This window comes from Schistocerca nitens, chromosome 5 (assembly GCF_023898315.1).
Source record: "Schistocerca nitens isolate TAMUIC-IGC-003100 chromosome 5, iqSchNite1.1, whole genome shotgun sequence".
NCBI classification, from domain to species: domain Eukaryota; kingdom Metazoa; phylum Arthropoda; class Insecta; order Orthoptera; family Acrididae; genus Schistocerca; species Schistocerca nitens.
In genome coordinates, this window is record NC_064618.1 from 682,565,364 (window position 1) to 682,586,285 (window position 20,922).

The following is a 20,922-nucleotide window of genomic DNA, read 5'->3' on the forward strand; positions in this document are numbered from 1 at the left end:
GCAGCTAACGAAATAATTAACATATCATATTTTCACATGAACAGACAATGCATAACCAGATGTGTAAGAAGTTCAACTTAATATGAAACACTTTACCCACACATTCAGTAAGTTTCTCTAATGGAAAACTGTACTGTCCATGGTAGAATCTAAATATTCATGAATGAAAAAATAAACAACTCTACATCCAGCAAATATTAATTGCAGAACAGTCACACCAAGCCAAAGTATGTGCCTGTGACAGCAATATACTGTGTTTTGATCTGGAGTCAATGAAAAGGAAAACATTAAGTAGAAATGTTAGTCTGTATTTTTAGGTGGAGTACAAGATAATTCCCACCAATCTATGGATCATTCCAACAACTGGCAGAGAAGATAGAGAACCACTTTTGCACACAAAATTTCAATGAAGCTTACAGGTTGCACAATTGATCCTAGAACTGATTATGGCTCCTGGTTAGAAGTAAGTGGAATGATGCAACTACAGATTTTGAAGGTTCTCAGACAAGCTAGACTGTGACTTCTTGTACTTGCGCTATAGGTTGAAGGTAACTGATGGAATGTGCAGTGAACACAAGAGTTCTTTTTATATTAGGTTACCCTCCATCTAGTCCAAGAAACAATAGCTCTAGGAGTCCTGGAAAGGTGAGAATAAGATCCACTGAAATACTCCTCACAGATGAGAATAGTAAAATCCTAGTGGTTAACAGCCAAAGCATTCACAACAAAGTGCCAGAGTTTGAACTGCTTCTAGAAAGCTGTGGAGCTCACATTATATCTGGTATAGAAAGCTGGTTAAAACTAGAAATTAATAGTCATGAGTTATTTGGAGAAAATTGGAGCATATATAGAAGCATAGGCTAATGGTAAGTGGAGGTGGTATATCTATCACAGTACCTAGAAACTCAAATCCACCTATAGAGAAATTGAAATTCAATGTGAGATTGTTTCACCAAGACTAGTTTCATGGGTGGCCATAAACCTGTAATCAGTTCCTTCTATCCACCATCAGACTCACCTTCAGATGTAACTGAGAACTTCAAACAAAACAGAAGTTCACTTGAATGCAATTTGTAAGTAGTGGGCATTACTGAATGTGTCCTTTGACACCTGCCTCTTACGGGTTGTTCAGAGACCCAGTTATGATGGAAATGTATTGGATCCAAAAGCAAACAAATAAATGTGACCTCTTTGAGGATGTTCATAAGTAAAATGGTATCAGTGACCATGAGGCAGTTGTAGTAACAATGATTACCAAGGTACAAACAGTAACTAAAACAAATAAAAGGATTTGTATTTTCAGTAAACTAGATGAAGAGGCATCAGTGTTGTATTTCAGTGAATAACACAGCTCATTTAACTCTGGAGAGGAGTGTGTAGAAGTACAGTGCATCAGGTTTAGAAGACTAGTGGACTGTGCACTTGATAGATGTGTACCTAGTAGAAGAAACTACTGCGAAATGGGTGTGAAATAAAGTAGAGGGCTGTAAATTGGGAGATGCCGAATGAAATGTGTTAGAATGTCAAGAGGACAATGCATGAACCCTTGAACGACTACTGAAGAAGAACAGTGTTCAGTGGTCACTCACAAAACCTGAAGAAATTCTGGTCATATGTGAAGGCTTTAGTGGCACCAATGACAGAGTCCAGACACTTATGGATGAGACAAGATCTGAAATTGAGAGCAGCAAAGCAAAAGCAGAAGTACTGAACTTTATTTTCTAACATTGTTTTGCACTCAAAAATCCAGGAGTATTGCCCTAATTTAATTCTCAGCCCAGTGTAAAGATGAGACATATTTGTCAGTAGCACTGAGAAACAGCTGAAGCCACTACAAATGAACAAATTTCCAGGGCCTGATGCAACTCGTATGAGATTTTACACTGAATTTGCAGCCAAGTTAGCCCTTCTTTTAAGTGCAATCTATCATAGAGCCTCCAGTGGATGGCAGTTATTGCTGAAACAACTAGTTTTTGGTCACATCTGTTAAAACCATGCAAAATAACTGGTTTCTATAACAACCAGTTTCTTATTGCTATTGTTTCTGGTAATAAATGTAGTCATCAAACGAAGATTGCATAACTGTAAGACTCCTTCAGACTTTTTCATTATATGTTTCAAGACTCAAAAGTAACAAATACAATAGATAAATAAAAAAACGTAGTTCCTCCAGTGTTTGCTGCTTTCCTCGAAAAGTATTGAGGGGTTGAATACTGCAAAAAATCACCATTATCGTCCTATTTATTCTAACTTATAGAAACTGCTTAAAAATCATGTTGTAAGCAAGGATCATATCACTATTTGGTTATCATTATTTGGGCATTATGAATAGTCATTGCTAAAGGTTGAAAACTGATGTTTGACAACTCTGTTTTACGTATTAAGAGAGCTGCAAGCAGATAAAGGCATATGCAGACACAGGCAGCAGATCAGCAACTTTCTATTTTTATGTTAAACTATGCATGAATTGTTACAACCTGAACTGGGATCTTGTTGCTTTCACGAGGTTGAGCAAAGAGCGGGGCTGAATGATCTTTTGGTGTACCAGGGCAATAATGAAATGCCATTGAGTTAACAATCGTTTTATAGTCACTTTGTCTTCTTCCTTGTGCTGCCTAGTAGTGACCAAGCTCACTCAGTCCACACTACTTGAAAGTGTGAGGTGGCACATCAGTGCCCAGCAATAGAACTATTAAGATGGCAATTTATTGCTGTTGCCATAATTTCCTTTCTCTTCTATTATTTCATAAAATTGGCAAACAAATAACTAGCTTCCAAATAAAGTTTGTAGTGTTTTCTTTCTTTAATTATTTCAAATGAAAATCCCATTTTGCAATCCAATATATTTATTTACTTTTTAACAGGATTTTGAGTACAATCTGACAAAACTACAAATGCTTTTCCAAAAATTTGAAATGAATGATTGAGATAGAACGTGAACAAAATATAAGATAAACTACACCAGGAATAATTGCATGACAGTAGTTTAAAACTTCAGTAATATGTTAATCCAGTGGCCACTATTCATTGTCCTTCATAAATACTTGTTCTATAATTTGTGGATCTGTAAGTCAACTCCTTTCGTCAGAAACAGTCTCATTCAAAGATGATACATATGTCATGGAACCTTCTGTCAAAGATAAATAATAATAATAGTAGTAAACAATCTTGGCTACTTCCTGAACATGTGATAACTGAAGAGGGTTTGCATATATTCTGACTTCCTCCCTGTGAAGTAATGGTAAGGATTTGCTGGTTTCATCGGACGTAGTTATTTACCTTTTGGGTCAAATTTGTGATACTGGTGATGAGGGTTCATGCAAATTTTTTTTTAACTGTGGGTCTGATAATGCAGAATTGGACAGCACAGAGCTTTGTAAAACTTTTGCACTTCTGTATTTAAGTTTTCTCAGAAGCTTTTGAGATAGAACTTTATCTGCTCTTTGTTTATGATTGAGACCTCTTAGTGCATTTGTGGTAATGGTCACTAGGATAATAACACTACTTCCTGTAATGTACTCGGTTCTAAAAATTTCTTTTCTGCCCATGCTGAAAGGCATTATGATGCTCAGTACCCAATATTCCTGACAGCTGTTAAGTGTCTGCACCAGGAAGCATCGTTGGTGATTTTTTAAATGAAGGGATAGGCTTGAGCAATTAATGATGACAATTTACAAATCTCTTCAGTAGGTGGTATTACACCTTGTTTGGACTGACTGAACCAAAAATGTTATGTATCCCTTTGCTGTGCTCTCCCAGTCTTGCTCCACCTTCAGGTTCTACATGAATACTCTGCTTTGCAAATGTGATGATTGATTTTATTTCACTTATCAGGCTTTTTAAAATTTCATTATTAACATCCTCTAGGCCCTCTATTACTGTGAAGTGTAAAATATGGGCAGAACGATAAAGCAATGCTGTACCAATTCTTATGTCGTGTTTGTTGCTCATTAAAAAAAAAAAGTATTATACAAATACAAAAAATTTGCACCGCTGCTGTGGCGAATTGGTGTGTCAGAGTTTTTACCCAGTTATTATAAAAAAAATAAAAATATCTGTTGTAACAGAGACCAAACAGATACCAAAAAATACTGGTTTTTCAGAACTAAAATACTGTTGCCAGTTTTTCCCATCCCTAAATCCTTTGAACAAAAACAGTGTCAATTAGTTGGAAGAAAGCATGGATCCAACACCTACCTACAAGAATGATGGCAGAAGTGATCCACAACACTATCATCCAATATCCTTAAATCCATTTGTTAAAGTATCTTACAACACATTCCAAGCTCAAACAAACATGATATCTGGACAGAATGGCCTCCTCCATCCCAAAAAACATGGATTTTGAAAACATCACACATACTTTTCTCACATGAGATCCTGAAACCCATGGATCACCTCATTCAAGAAGATGCAGCATTTTTTGATTTCGAGAAAGCATGTGACCCGGTACCACCTGTACTCTTATTATCAAAAGTGTGATTGTATGGGGTATCAAGCAAAATTTGTGATTGGATTGAGGTATTTTAGTAGGGAAAGTCATTGACAGAAATAGAAATAGCTTCAGGTACATCCTTGCTGTTCATGTTATATACTAATGACCTTGCAGACAATATTAGTTGTAACCTTGGACTTTTCACAGATGACACAGTTACCTGTAATGAAGTATTGTCTGAAAAATGTCAGATCTTGTTAAGATTTCAAGGTGATGCTAAGATTGGCAACTAGCTTTTTAATGTTCAGAAATGTCAAACTGTACCTTTCACAAAATGAAAAAGTACTACAGTATGAATGAGTCACTGCTGGAATTGATCAACTTGTACATATACATGGGTGTAACACTTCATAGAGATATGAAATGGACTGATCATGTAGGCTCAGTCATAGGTAAAGCAGACTTTGGGTTATTGGTAGAATACTAGGTCAATGTAGTCAGTCTACAAGGAAATTGTTTACAAATCACTCATTCACACATCCTAAGATATTGTTCAAGTGTGTGGAACCTTTACCAAATAGGACTCACAGGGGATACAAAACATATACAGAGAAGAGCTGCACAAATGGTCACAGATTTGCTTAACCTGTGGCAGAGTGTCACAGAGATGCTGAAGAAACTGAACTGGCAGACACTTGAAGATAAATGCAAAGTATCCTTGAAAGTATCTGTACAAAGTTTCATGCATCTGCTTTAAATGAAGACCCGAAGAGTACACAGCAACTCCCTACATATTACTCCTATATGGATCCTAAAGACAAGATTAGATTGCTTACAGCTTGTACAGAAGCATTGAAACAGTCATTCTTCTTGTGCTCCACATGTGAATGGAATGGGAAGAAGTCCTAATGACTGGTACAATGGCAAGTGCCCTATGCCATGCATTTCACAATGTTCTGCAGAGTATGGATGTGGATGTGGATAATGAGGAGCAAAGACATACAGGGAACATGAAAATTTAAGTAATTGCAAAATACATTACTGTCTTACCAGGAACACACTCCACTTGGTCATGTCCTCCGTTCATACTTGAATATAATAATAGATAAATATTCTGTTTATTCATTCACTTGTAGGCATCCCGTGCAAATAATAGCATCACTTTGTATTTCCTGAGCGTATATACTGGGTAAAATTGAAAAAGGAAGAAAAAGGCTTGAATCAGCCACAGCCTTTTGAAGGAGCCATCCCAGAATTTGCCTAATGCAGAAACCTAATTCAAAATCCTTCTTAACAGGAATGCAGTGCGTTAATCATAGAGTCAACTCATTTGTGTGTCCAAAAGTAGTGGGATAATGGAGAAAGATATAATAATAATATTTGAATGTATCACCAGGATCACAAGAGGGTTTTACCTGAAATGAAAGGCCATGGCAGCCAGCGACTGTGGTCATGTGTGTGTAAACTGCATTTGTGTGTGTTTATTCTACGTACGGCCTCTTTGGCTGAAAGCTTTGACCATATTTTGTTGTGCTTATCTGTGATTCAGCATCTCCTCTGTATCGTGAGTAGCACCTAGATGTTTCGTAATACTGTTATTATTCCATCCTGGATTTTCCATTATTTCGTTTCACATAAAATCTATGTATTTAGTGTATTCTGATGAAGGCCTGTTTAACTGAAAGCTTTGCTTGAGTGTCTTGTGTTATGCCAGTCTTTGACTCAGCATCTCCATTATATGGTGAGCAGCAGCTATCCTTTTCATAATACTATTTTTACCGGAATGAATAATACAATTGAGACATTTCTGTTACTTTTTATTTTGCAATGAAAAAATGTCAAAACACAGATTTTTCACCAAGAGAAAGCTATTCATTTGAGTTAGTAGCTTGTACAGTAGTTTAATGAAGTTCTAAATGAAGCTGCAATTACAAAAGTTTAGCATGATGTTCACTATCTAGAATGTATCTATTTAGCCTGTTTCCATATGTACAGTTATGTGGGTTAACACTGTGCACTTGTCACTGCAAACAACCCCATAGTTAAAAATCACAATGTGGGAGGTTTAGAGGTTGTTCATATGGGTGACTGATACGAATTGTCAGCAAATGTTGATTACAGCAACTGCAGGGCATAACTTGTGATTTGTGGATATTTTCCAACCTGGATGGACATCTCACTACTGAAGAACCAAGCAAAACTGTGTAGCATTTATGTCACTGGACATGTGAATAAAAAAAACTAAACTCCACCTGAAAAGGCCACGAAGGCCTAACAGTACCACCCCAGCTGCTGTGTCATCCTCAGCCCACAGGCATCACTGGATGCAGATATGGATGGGCATGTGGTCAGCACACCACTCTCCCGGCCGTATGTCAGTTTACAAGATCAGAGCCATTACTTCTCAGTCAAGTAGCTCCTCAGTTTACCTCACAAGGGCTGAGTGCATCCTGTTTGTCAACAGTGCTTGGCAGACTGGATGGTCACCCATCCAAATGCTAGCTCAGCCCAACAGCACTTAACTTAAGTAATCTGACAGGAACCAGTGTTACCATTGTGGCAAGGCTGTTGGCACATACGAATAAAGGAAACAGAAACGAGGCATTCAAATCTCCATTCAGATATCTTGATTTATGTTTCTGTAAAATTTTCTATGTGAGTACCTGGACAGCTTTCTAATGTAAATCATGGCCAATTCTTATTCTATTCCTGTTGTAACTCAGCCAGTGTTAATGACCTTGCAGTCAATGTCAACCTTCCTTCCTCCCTGCTCATGTTATTGAACCATTGTCTCTCATGAGAAGTGGGAATAACCTGTCACCTCAGAATGCTGCATAATATTAACTTTCATCAGAAACAGTTTGAATGTACTGCTGTGGATTTCTTTCTTTCTTCCTTCTTCTTCTTTTCTTTCTTTCTTTCTTTCTTCTTTTTAATATATAAAAAGGGAAAATAAATGATACATAGAACATACATTACATTGTCACCACTGACTGATGAAAAGGGATTGTCATAATTCTTTATGCATTTTCTGCCACTTAGCAGAGGCAGCTCAATGAATTATTACATCAATTAAAGGACAAAAGCACTTTGTCTGTTTCCATTATTTTTATTAGTACAAAATTCCTCTTTGGAATGTACAGATATCTTTTGGAACCGGTTAATGAAGCTCCTGCATCTGCTGAATTTTGTAAGAACACTTATTGAGATTGATTCTATGTGATCACCATACTGTTTACACACTACATTCCCAATCTGTAGAAGTCATCACTTGTATATCAGCCTTATGCACAAATTCAACAGATATTTAGGGTCTTCTGCTACAGGGGAGTGCTTCCACATAGCTTGTCAGTTCAAATTTTCTCAGCAGAGTTCTAAGAAGAAAAAGAGATTGATCCATTTACAATTCTGGTATCATGCACTGAATGATAAGAGCACAAGTAGCATCTGTACATCTGGCAGTATGATAATGCATTTGTGTTAATGAACTGTTATCTTAAAAGAAAACATCCTTCTTAATAGGTTCATTCTCAGTAGTTACAATATTCTACTTCAGTATTTACCATGAGAGGAATTTAAATTTAGATTGATTAGTGTTGAAATATTCACAGTCAACAGAGAATGAAGAATGACAGCATGCAGATCTGTTTAAATAGTGGCTGGCAGAATCTCTGGGACTGCTACAGCTCCACCTATCAATGGATAATGTGACTATTGTAGCAATGTGTTGTTCATTTGTTTAAAAAAGAACTGTCCCTTTATGAACATCGTACTACTGGCAATAATATTCAAATCACAAATTTTTCTTTTTCTGTTAGTTGTGAACTGCCTAATGTAATAATGTATAGCAACTTTTCTTTTTCTTCAATCAAATTAAAAAACCAAATTCATGTGCAGAAGTGAGTGTAAAGGTAGCAACATAATCAGAAAGGATAATTTCACGTATAGAGTTCCACAGTTTTCAGTGACTGTATCTTTCTTTTTGTGTATATGTTTTAACTTTTTTTGTAGTTGCTGATAAAGAAAATTTTATACAGATGTGATGGGAGCATCCTCCTTAAACGACTATGTTTTCAATAATCAAAACGAAGTTGAAGTAATACATAAAAATGCATACGCAGTTCATGACATAGTTTACATTTTACAAAATTAATTCCACATGACTCTATACTGGTAACAACACTCTAAAGGTTCCTGTAACTGAGGTATAAAACTAAAAACATCACACATACAAAAAGGTGTTTGTGAACACTCACCTGCATGTATGTAATGGGATAATTACAGTTTTATGAGTGAAGTGTGACAGGACATCCTACGAAACAGTACTAAACGCCTTCCTTGAAAAGTACATAGAACATAAATATGGAAGAAATAAAGATAACGGTTCACTGTATAACTGAGGCACTGAATCATCAATAGGCAGATAAGCAAGTCCGAAAACGCTGCTAGCTTTCAGAGAATCCTTCTTCCACACCTCCACAGCTACATTATCCTGGATGACTGCATTGCATGGTACTGCAACTCAACTGAATTAAGAAGTTGTGGTCAGTGTACAGCGAAAAGGGCATAAAGGAAATGGGTAGTGGGTGGGTGGGCTAGGGAGGAGTGGCTGATGACTGGATGGAGAGGCATCAGGAATGTTGTAGCATCAGTGAGCTTATTCTGGACACAGGTACAGTGACATCGAGGAGTTGGTTTCATTAATTTTATTTTTTGTTTTTTATTTTATTTTATTTTATTTTTTGGAGGGAGGAGGAGAGAGGGAGAGGGAGGCTGAGGAAAGAAGGACATGAGTGCAGGCTGAGTGAGGTTAGGGGTATAGAGCAGGGATAGAGGTAAGTGTGAAGCCAGGGGCCAGCAGAGACTGAGGCCAGGATGATTATGGTGTCAAAGGATGCACTGCAATGAAAATACCCATCTACATATTTCAAAGAAGCTGTTGTTGATTGGAACGACACAGGTGCTATGGGCTGTGAAAGAATCATTGAAACTGAGCTGCTTCCACTCAGTAGCATGTTGTGTCACTGGCTAGCCAACTCTGCTCTTGTCCACAATTTGATGGAAGCCACTCATTTGAGTGGACAGCAGGTTGGTGGCCATCCATAGTTAAAATGCTGCACAGAAATTACAGCAGAATTACTTTACAGTATGACTGATTTCACAAATGGCCATGCCTCTTAAAGGATGGGATAATCTTGTGAGAGGAGTCGAATGGAATGTGCTGAATGGGTGTATCAGACATATTTTGCACCTGGGACTTCCAGAGGGACATGCCTTGTGGCAAGGGGTTTGGAGTAAGTGTTATGTAAGGGTGGACTAGGATATTACGTACTATAGATTGAGTGTAGAGAGAAATACCACTTTGTGAAAGGTGGATAAGATATTCCACATTTTCGGGATCATGATAGTAACTGAAGCCCTGGCAAAGTATATGGTTAAGTTATGCCAGTCAGTGATGATATAGCACGATGAGGAGAGTGCTTGTCTGCAGCAGTTTCCAGGCTTTAGTTGGAGAAGCCGGCCGGAGTGGTTCTAGGCGCTACAGTCTGGAGCCGAGCGACCGCTATGGTTGCAGGTTCGAATCCTGCCTTGGGCATGGATGTGTGTGATGTCCTTAGGTTTAATTACTTCTAAGTTCTAGGCGACTGATGACCTCAGAAGTTAAGTCGCATAGTGCTCAGAGCTATTTGAACCATTTTTTTAGTTGGAGAATTGAGGGCTTGTGTGGATATGACATGAAAAATCATTTCCAGACTAGATTTTTCTTAGGTTTGGTGAGTAATGCCTGTCTGTGAAATTGTCTGTGAGAATAGTGAATAGTTCTTTATTCGTCTCATAACATACAATTTCTAATCATATGATTAGTGTACAGGAGACACGTCAAAAAATGGATAACACAACTTAGGCCTAATTGGTACAAAGAATTTTAACATTAATATAAACTTTTATTTTTCTTTCCTCCCTTTTGTGAAGGACAGCTACATTTACACACAAGACTATATGTAAATTTATCCTGCTCAAATGTTCAGTTCATCCTTCATGAACTCCTCAACACTGTAGTAGCAGTGTTTGACAAGTATATCATATAGCTTTGTTTTCAGTGTCTCTAGGTTCATACTCAGAACATTCTTTCCTTTTAGCTTGTTACGAATTTTCATTGCCATATACTGAGGAGACTGTGCATGTATGTTTAAGCAATGAGTGGGAAGCATAAAATTGTCTATGTTTTTCGTGTTATAAGCATGATTGAAACAGTTTTTCTCGAATAACTCTAAATTGCTATGTAGAAATATGATAATATCATAGTTGTATAAGGAGGGAACTGTTAATAACTGTTGTTTTTCAAATAGGGGCAACATGATGTCCTTGGATGCGCAGTACACATGTTCCTTATTATTATTTTCTGTAACTTCAGAATGCGCAATATATTGCTTGAATTTCCCCAAAAAATAATACCATACCTTACAACTGATTGAAAGTAGCTGTGGTATGCAATTTTCCTTGTATTCATGCCTGTTGCACCAGCTAATATTTGCATAGCAAATGCAAAGCTACATAATTTGTTTAACAGGTAGTTAACATGTTTATTCCAATTTAAATTTTTATCTAGGTTTAACCCTAAAAACTTCACAGAATCCACTTCTTCTATATCCTGATTTTTATGAGTTATTTTAATTTCTTGGGGCTTTGACTGTTTTGTTCTGAGTTGGACCATGTGGGTTTTGGGGATGTTCAATCTTAATCCATTCTGTTGGAACCATGTTCCTAGTTTGTTAATTGTGTTTATTATGTAGAGAGGGATGTTTTCTGGCTCCTGGTTTTCAATTAATACAGATGTGTCATCTGCAAATAAAATCGATGGAGCATTTATATTGTTCGGTAAATCATTAACATAGAACAAAAACAAAATAGGTCCTAGTATCAAGCCTTGAGGGACACCTTGGGCTACGTTCAGTATATTGGTCAAGCAGTTGCTTGTTACTACGTGGACATGGATGGCCCCTGTGGCACATTCACCTCCAACACTGACACCTGACTTCACTCATCCCACACTCACCATTCACACTCTTCTCTCCGCAGTCTCCCTTTTTGTATTCTGCCCTTCCCGAACCACTCCTCCACATCATTCTGCACTGTACAGCATTGCTATCTGCTGCCTCATCCTTCCACCTTAAAGCCACCATTCCCAAATCCTCCCTCCCACTTCCTGACTTATTTCTACCCACACCCTCTCCAAGTGATGGAACTTCAAGCTGCAGCATTGGCACATTGTAGTCAACTGAGATTGGGTAGCCACACATGTTTATTGATTCTCTATAGTACTCAAGATGGATTCATATCAAAGCTAGCAACATTTTCAGTATTGTTTGCAAGCCAATTGATGGCACACCACCTCAACTACATGGTGAGCTTTACCTTTACTCTCTCCACATGTGTCATTCATCAAGGATTTCCCATTACCGTATTTACAACTATCTACAACAGATAGTTTTGAAGCTCAGCCATGATAGAAATAGATTATATCTAATGACAACAAATAGGCCTGACTTTTTTGAGGATGCCTCAGCGACAACAAGGCAATTGTAATTCTGCTAATGAAAATCTGTGACTTACAGGAAAGTAAATATGTAACCAGTGAAACCGGCAAAATAAAAAGTGTGTTAGAAAGAGTTGAATTAAGATCACCATTGAAGACAGGCTCTGTAATATGTACACAGTATGGACATCACTCATGAAATAGGCTATAGAACAAGTAGGTATACTAAAAGACAAAAAAATTGTTCTGGTGCCAGCTAGAACAAAGGCAATATACAAAAGTATAGCTGAAGGCATCGTTAATGTGCCAGCCACCAAAAATGAGATTGCAAAAGAAACTGTGCAATACTACCCTGTTTGAGAAAAGACCCCTGAACTTCATGACAAAATCAACTCAGAATTGACTGGATCAACAGACAATTGAAAACTGAGCAATTTTCATTAATCATGCCTGCAAATGCATGTTTTCCTATAAACAGGAAAGAAAATATCACTGCTGGGGTTTACTTACCTACAGGGTACACACTGTTCAACGAAAGTGTTACTAATCCAGAGACCAAGGCATCTGGCTCAGGAGCAGAGGACCTGTGTTCAATTCCCAAACGTAATCAATAATGAATAATAACAAGATAGGTAAATAAAGTTCTGGATTAGTAAAGAATTAAAATTTTAAGCCTTGTTGTATGAAAGCAATTCTGAGTACTACTGCTGTGCATTTGACACAAGGGATCACAGACAGCATTTGTACACAGAGCAACATTCAATTATAGCATTGGGAAAATCATTGCCTGAAGTTTTCCTGTGCTTACAATAAACTATCAATAAATGTGGTCCTTACATTACAGAAGAATCAATCATTTAACTGACTCATTAAAAATATTTACATCATTTGCTACAAATTTGGGAAATTGACAAGTTCAGTGTACAAAACATCTTGAGAACGTTTTAAAACTTTATATTGCTGATAAGTTTTGTCTGATAATACATTCATAGGGTGGACCAACTTATACCATCATCTGTGATACCAGTTTACAACCTGCATGGTAAAAGTAGTACTGCCAAACTGCAGACCTGTGTGCCAGTTGTGTGATGTTGATTTTATCACCGAGTTAAAATCTCTATTTCAAAGCTTCAAAATTGCAGTGTACTTGTGGAAACCCAGTAGTAACTGCACTACCCTGTAGATGCAATAACAATTCATAGCATAATTCATTATCTATTTTGAGAATCGATTTTTCAGGTGATATTATCATATACATTTTAATTCTTTATGAATCGAAGTTGTTTCAGAAACATGTTTTTCTGCCTTTTTATTATTCCTTATTACTTTACTTACCTTGATACCTACCAGTTCCTACCAATTTTGATACAGGAAAATGAACAAATGATAAAAAAAACTGAGGAATGTATTTTGGAATCCAACACAGGTTCTCTGATCCCCAACCAGATGCCCTGGTCACTAAACCAGTAGTAATATCATTGAACAGCTTTTATCTTTTGGGTACATAAGCAACAGTCATAACAGTTTCTTTCCTTCATTTTTAGAAAAATGTGCATTTACTGAACCCATAGCGGAAGATGAAAAATGCTCAATTTCCAATTATGTATCGATCCCACTAATTTTGAGTTGATTGCATGTCATGAACTTCAGGAATGGCTTTCTCAAAAATGCTGGGTACTGAGCCAAAATACCTTAGAGCCTTTCATTTTAGGTTGGACACAAGTGATGTGCCAAAAATGAGCTGAATCAGTTGGGTGTCTGAGGTCTTCCCCCTGTCAGTAATAAGACAAAAGCAGTTTTACACCCAGCATGGGTAGTCATCATTTAGTGTAGACAATGAATTGTTTGAAACTGGACAATAAAAGCAGAATATCCACAAATGTTTACATGAAAAGACCGTCACATAATGAATGACATGTCATAGTTTTCTCTTGCATAGAAAAAGGAAGAAGCAAGTATGCCACAGGCTCTTTTCATAAATGAAAATTGACTATAGTACAAATCAGGTGCATTCATCTTCAAAACAAAAGTCTATGTGAAGACATCAGTGTTTCATCAAAATAAAACCAAAGAGAAAGGCAGTGAAGCAGAAGTCCCTTAAATGAAACAAATGCTGCTAAAGCCATTAGAAGCACCACAGCACAAGAAAGCTAGAATCCAGAATCCAGGGAACCAGTTGATAAGAAAACACCACCCACCTTTGCAAATAAGAAGGATTTATTGCTGATAACATCACCAGATTTAAAAAAAAAAAAAAAAAAAAAAAAAAAAAAAAAAAAAAAAACTAAGAAGAAGTAGAAGAAGAAGAAGAAGAAGAAGAAGTAAGTGGTGAAGAAATAAACAATATGTAACACACTTCAGACTTTAAATTGCTCCAGCAGAATGTTTAGTCCCTTTCCAGCAAACTGAATGAATTAGAAATCTTAGAGAAAGATACATAGAACTGTCAACAGTAGAAGTGCTAAATCAAAATTCTGTGGTAATATGTGCATAAGGATCAACAGTTGATAGTCAAAATGCTTTTTGCAGTCATATCAAAGAACTGTTAGAAAATTTCAACACCACCAAGAAGAATATTTTCATGTGTGGGGACTTCAATATGGATTTCTCCAAATTTGATAAATTTAAAGATAAAATCAAATATTTGCTGTAGTCTTCTAACATAAAACCAGCTGTAACTAATCCAACTTACATAACTATGGCAGATTTCTTATTGATGAAACTATCAGGGTAGTGGGGAGGGTAAAAGGACAAATACATATGGCTTGCCTGTTGGAACAAGTTTCACAGATTATGCGACCCTTCTCATGCATTACTGCTTGCAAGGCCCCATGTTGTACTTTGGAGGCTAGAAGCAAGTTTTTATAACCAAATTATTTTGTTAATTGTGTTTTTAGTTCTATAGATACAAGAATTAGTGCTTTTTATGTATTAGAGTTAAGACACTAACTAGCGGTGGTTGACTTTTGAATTAGTTAGTTGGTATTGGGATAATAGACATCACTGTGCAGAATGTGGTCATGAGTATAATTGTGACTATTATTGTGGGTACTACTGTGACACAACACTAACTCTCTATACCAGTGCTGAATGATTCTATGACTACTCCTCCTGGTGTGATAATGGGGATATTTAGCCAGTTTCATCAATCTCTAAGCTTACCTTCTCAGCTTGCCCCCCCCCCCCCCCCCCAAAAGAAATACAACCTTACTCGAGGGCTCATACAAGAAAAATGGCAATTCGAGGTTGCAAAAGTAAAAAATCCACAATTTACACAGACACACCTGAAAAAGAAGCTATCTGGCAAGTATCTGAAGACAAACAAAGATGAGAGAGGGCCAATCAGATGAAGAAAAGGTCATTAAAGATTTTACAGAATTAAAAAGGCAAAGGAAAAAAAAAACAAAAAGGTATCACTTCCATCAGCATCAGAAGATGAGGAATTTTTCTGTCTTGTTTGTCTGTCACAATACATTGAAATTAAGCCCGAAGAAAGATAGGTGCAATGCCAAGGAAAATGTAGACTCTGATCTCTCTCAGAGTGGACAGATGATGGTCATTATTATACCAGGTGATTTGGAAAGAAAGAAGAGGTTTTAGCTCTATATTGCAGACAAACTATAAATGATAAAAACAAATTGCAGATGTCATGGTATTGAGGAAGGTTCAAAGTTTTGATGAGGGTTGCCCAGAAAGTAATGTACAACATTTTTTTTCTTCAACAGTTCTTTATTGAACATAATCATAATTACACAAACAAATGAATGGTGTTTTATCTACATACCCTATTTTTCCACATAATCTCCATCTCATTCTATGGCCTTCCTCCAGTGCGAGACAAGGGTGTGTGTGCCCTGTTGGCACCAGTCCTTGTCCTGATGGCAGAGCCAGTGCTACACTGTGTGAATCACCTCATCATCATCCTCAAACTGTCTTCCACGCATGGCATCCATTTATGGCCCAAACAAGTGGAAGTCTGAGGGGGCTAGGTCAGGCATGACCCGTGGGTTTCCCCAACCACTGCTAGAGGTGGAGCTCCACTGAACCGCCTTCTGATGACCTCACCCTCCATGCACAGTGACTAACTGTACTTCTCTCGACAGCAGATGCTCCATAGGCTTTGCACAAACATTTGTGAATATTCCCCCAGTTTCTTTCTCTGCAGTGAGAAATACAATGACAGCACATTGCTTATAACGTACATCACCTACAGATGCCATTTTGAAACTGTCCTACAGCTATTATATCTGTCATAAGTGATGGCTGACAAAGTCTCTAAGTTGAATTCCAGAGGAAGTTTCTTGGCCCGCAAGGTCTGGGTATTTACATAGGGTGGGTTTGCTGGTAGTTGGAAGCTTCAATGTTAGGCGTGCAGTGGTGGCCCTTAGGAACATGGCTGCCAAAGAGGGGAAGAAAACAAGTGTGCACTCTGTGTGCATAGCAGGAGGAGTCCTTATGGATGTGGAAAGGGTGCTTCCAGACGCCATGAGGAGTACCTGGTGCAGCCAACTGCAGGTTGTGGCTCATGTCTGTACCAATGACATGTGTTGCTTTGGATGGAGGAGATTCTCTCTGGTTTCAGGCAGCTAGTGGAAATGGTAAGACTGCCAATCTTGCTTGTGAGATTAAGGTGGAGCTTACCATCTACAGCATCATCGATAGAACCAACTATGGTCCTTTGGTGGAGAACCAAGTGGAAGGTCTGATTCAGAGGCTCAGGTGGTTCTGTGACTACGTAGGCTGCAAATTCCTTGACTTGTGCCTTTGGGTGATGGGTTTCTGGGTTCTGCTTTATAGGTCAAGAGTCCACTACACACAGGAAGCAGCAACATGGGTTGCAGGGGCTGTGTGGAAGGGACTGGGTGGTTTTTTAAAGTTAGAGAGTCTCAGGAAACCACAGAAAGGGCGTCCGTCTAAAAGGGTGCAGGTAAAATACAGTAAGGTAGTTGTAGCAACAATTGGTATTGTAGGTGTAAATTGTTGTAGCTGTGTTGGGAAAGAACCAGAGTTCCAAGCCCTAACAGAAAGCACTGAAGCTAAAATAGCTTTAGGTATGGAAAGCTGGCTAAAGCTGGACATAAGTTCAGCTGAAATTTTTTCAAACGACCTAATAGTGTTAAGAAAGGATAGATTAAATACAGTTGGTGTTGGAGTATTTATTGCTGTCAGAAGTAGTTTACCTTGTAGTGAAACTGAAGTAGATAGTTCCTGCAAAATAGTGTGGCTAGAGGTTATACTTGACAATTGGATTAAACTATTAATTGGATCATTTTACCAACACCTGAATCAGGAGATGTAGTTGCTGAACAATTCAAAGAAAACTTGAGTCTCATTTCAAATAGGTACCCCACTCATACAACTATAATTGGTGGTGACTTCAGTCCACCCTTGATATGCTGGAAAGATTATACGTTTAAAGCCTGCAGCAGGCATAAAACGTCATCTGAAATTGTACTGAATTCTTCCTCAGAAAATTATTTTGAACAATTAATTCATGAGCCCACTCAAAGCATAAATGGTTGCAAAAGCATACTTGACCTCTTAAGCAACAAATAATTCTGGACAAATAGGGAGTATCATGATGGATACAGGAATTAGCAACCACAAGGCAGTTGGTGCTAGGCTGAATACTCTAACACCCACAACCATCAAAAAGAAACACGAAGTACATCTATTTAAAAAAAAGCTGATAAAATGCTCGTAGCACCTTCTTAAGAGACAGTCTCCACTCCTTCCAATCTGATCATGTATGTGTAGAAAAGATGTGGAATGATTTCAAAGAGATAGTATTGACGGCAAGTGAGAGATATTTACCACATAAATTAATATGTGATGGAACTGATCCCACATGGTACACAAAACGGGTCAGATCACTGTTGCAGAAGCAACAAAAAAAGCATGCCAAATTTAAAAGAATGCAAAATCGCCAAGATTGGCAAAGTTTCACAAAAGTTCGAAATATACTTCAAGGCAAGATGCTTTTAGTAATTTCCACAATGGAACTCTGTTTCAGAATCTGGCACAAAACCCGAAGATATTCTGGTCATACATAAAGCACACCAGTGGCAAGGCGCAATCAATACCTTCACTGCACAATAACAACTGTGAAGTCACTGATGATAGTGCGACTAAAGCGGAGTTATTAAACATGGTTTTTCAAAACTCCTTCATCAAAGACAACAAAGAAAATATTCTTGAATTCCAGTCAAGAACAACTGCCAAGATGAGAAAGTAGAAGTAGATAACCTCAGTGTAGCAAAGTAGCTTAAATCACTTGATAAAGTCAAGACCTCCGGTCTATATTGTATACCTGTCAGGTTCCTTTCAGAGTATGCTGATACAATAGCTCCATATTTAGCAATTATAAAGAACCACTTGCTTGTAGAAAGATCCATACCTAAAGACTGGAAAATTGCTCAAGTGACACCAATACCCAGAAAGGGGTGTAGGAGTAATCCGCTGAACTACAGGCCTCTATCACTAACGTCAATTTGCAGTAGGATTTTGGAACATATACTGTGTTAGAACGTTATGAAGTATCTCAAAGAGAATGATCTATTGACACATAGTCAGCAAAGATTCAGAAAATATCATTCTTGTGAAACACAACTAGCTCTTTATTCTCATGAAGTAATGAGTGCTATCGACAGGGGATGTCAAATTGATTCCACAGTTTTAGATTTCCAGAAGGCTTTTGACACTGTTCCTCACAAGTATCTTCTAACCAAACTGCTTGCCTATGGAATGTTACCTCAGTTGTGCAACTGGATTATTGAGTTCCTGTCACAGTTCGTAGTAATAGATGGAAAGTCATTGAGTAAAACTGAAGTAATATCCGATGTTCCCCAAGGAAGTGTTATAGGTGCTCTGTTGTTCCTGATCTACATTAACGACATAGGATACAATCTGAGTAGCCATCTTGGAAAGTCATCAGATGACTAAAACGAACTGCAAAATGATTTAGATGAGATATCTGTATGGTGCGAAAAGTGGCAGTTGACCGTGTGTGATGAAGCAATCCAGGATCTCTTTACTTCCTCTCTTGTTTTGCCATCTGCCTCCTTAAATTCATTTTATTTTCGTTTTTGGTTAACTACCATTAACATACATGAGTATAATCTGCATTTCCATGAAAGAGAAAGGTTGGTCCTCAGTCTTAAGAAATATAGCACCAGATCTTATTTTGTGTGTAGTTTTGTGTATGTAATCAATTTCCTAATTTATTTTGACTATTCCTGGTTAATATCTTTTGTTATAGGGTGAAATCAGTAATTTTTTTTGTGACTTAGATTCTATCGTTGACTTACCAACAAATATAAATTGTGTACTAATTTTAAGCATTTTGAAGAAGAACTGGTAGGATTCTTTAAGTATTTTTTGGCTCTACTCGAAAACATGTTATCTAAGCCAGCCTTTATTTAATTCCACAAAAATTACCAGATTTGTCAAAAGAATTATTTGCATGACAATATCTGTTAATATCATTATTTAAACAAATAATTTGGCTTAACCTTTGTGATATAAGGAACTGTTAAAAGGAGGAATTTTTCGATGTATTCAGTTAATTGAAAGGGTTTTGTTTTAATTGTAAGTTCTGTAAATTAAACATTGAACAATGTATAGTTTCAGTGCCTGTTATTGTGAGGATATATAAAGGACCTATTTTTGGTCCCAAGACAGTCAGTCGACAGCCAATTTTCAGGTGGGAAGTCTTTATCAGTTAGAGTAACAGCAATGCATTAACTTAACAGTGGAATTAGTGTAACAAAGATAGGCCGTGTTTGTTCAATTTATTTGAGAAATAGTGACACACATACCTTATTATTCTGCAAGAACTGTGAACTGTATTGTTAGGTTTTTACTGCTCATAGATGTTGAGCAGCAAACTATTGTAGCAGTATGCTGATGTTTGGGCAACATTTACCAGTAGTGAACTGGCCATGTAACTGTGTAATAATTGGGGGATTGTTAACAGTGAAACTAAAGAAATGTGAAATGCAACTGTCGGTTACATCATTACAGTAGCCAGTGTTGAACTTCCACCGCCCCCATTTTCCCATTGTATAACAATGCAGTATGTCGACACCAAGGACTATCAATGAAGAAATAAAGCAGGTGAACATCACACGTGAATGAAGGAAAGTGTGAAGTTATTCACATGAGTAGTAAAAGAAACCTGCTAAATTTCAATTATATGATAAGTAACACAAATCTGAAGGCTGTATATTCAACTAAATACTTAGGTGGACGTTCCGTTACTTTATAGTCAAATTAGTTTTAAAGACCCTCTACCTAATAACATATGCAGAAGTAATTTCGTTATGCACTTGAACATAAGAGGTCTGTCTGAAGGAATGATCAGGAAGCTTTATGATATAGAAATTTTGCTAGAAAGTGTGAAACAATCTGTGAAAGTAATATGCCTTAATGAACATTGGCTAAAATCTGAAAATATGAGTCTCCTAAATAAACTTACAGGTTATAAACTGGCTACCAGCTTTTGTAGGACCAATGGGTATGGAGGCTCTTGCATATTAGTTCATTCCACGGTAGACTATGATATCAGACAGAATTTTAGCCATCTGAATGAAGAAGGCACATTTGAAAGTTGTATAGAACTTAAAGAGTATAACACACTAATTATCAGCATATATCGCACCCCTGGGTACCATATAAGCTCTGTATTTTTAGATAAGTTTGATACATTGCTACATAAATTAAAATGTGAGAAACTGTATAAGAAAGTGGTTATATGTGCTGACTTCGACATAGATGTAAGGACTGATGACAAATTTTCTTCACACTTAAAGAACCTGGTAGCCACAAATGGGCTGAATCTCAATTTCGATCAGTATGCAAGAGTTACAGCAAGCTCTGCAACATGTATTGACAATATTGTAAGTAGTTATAATTATTATGTAAAAGAAAAGTTTCTTCTAGATTTAGGAGT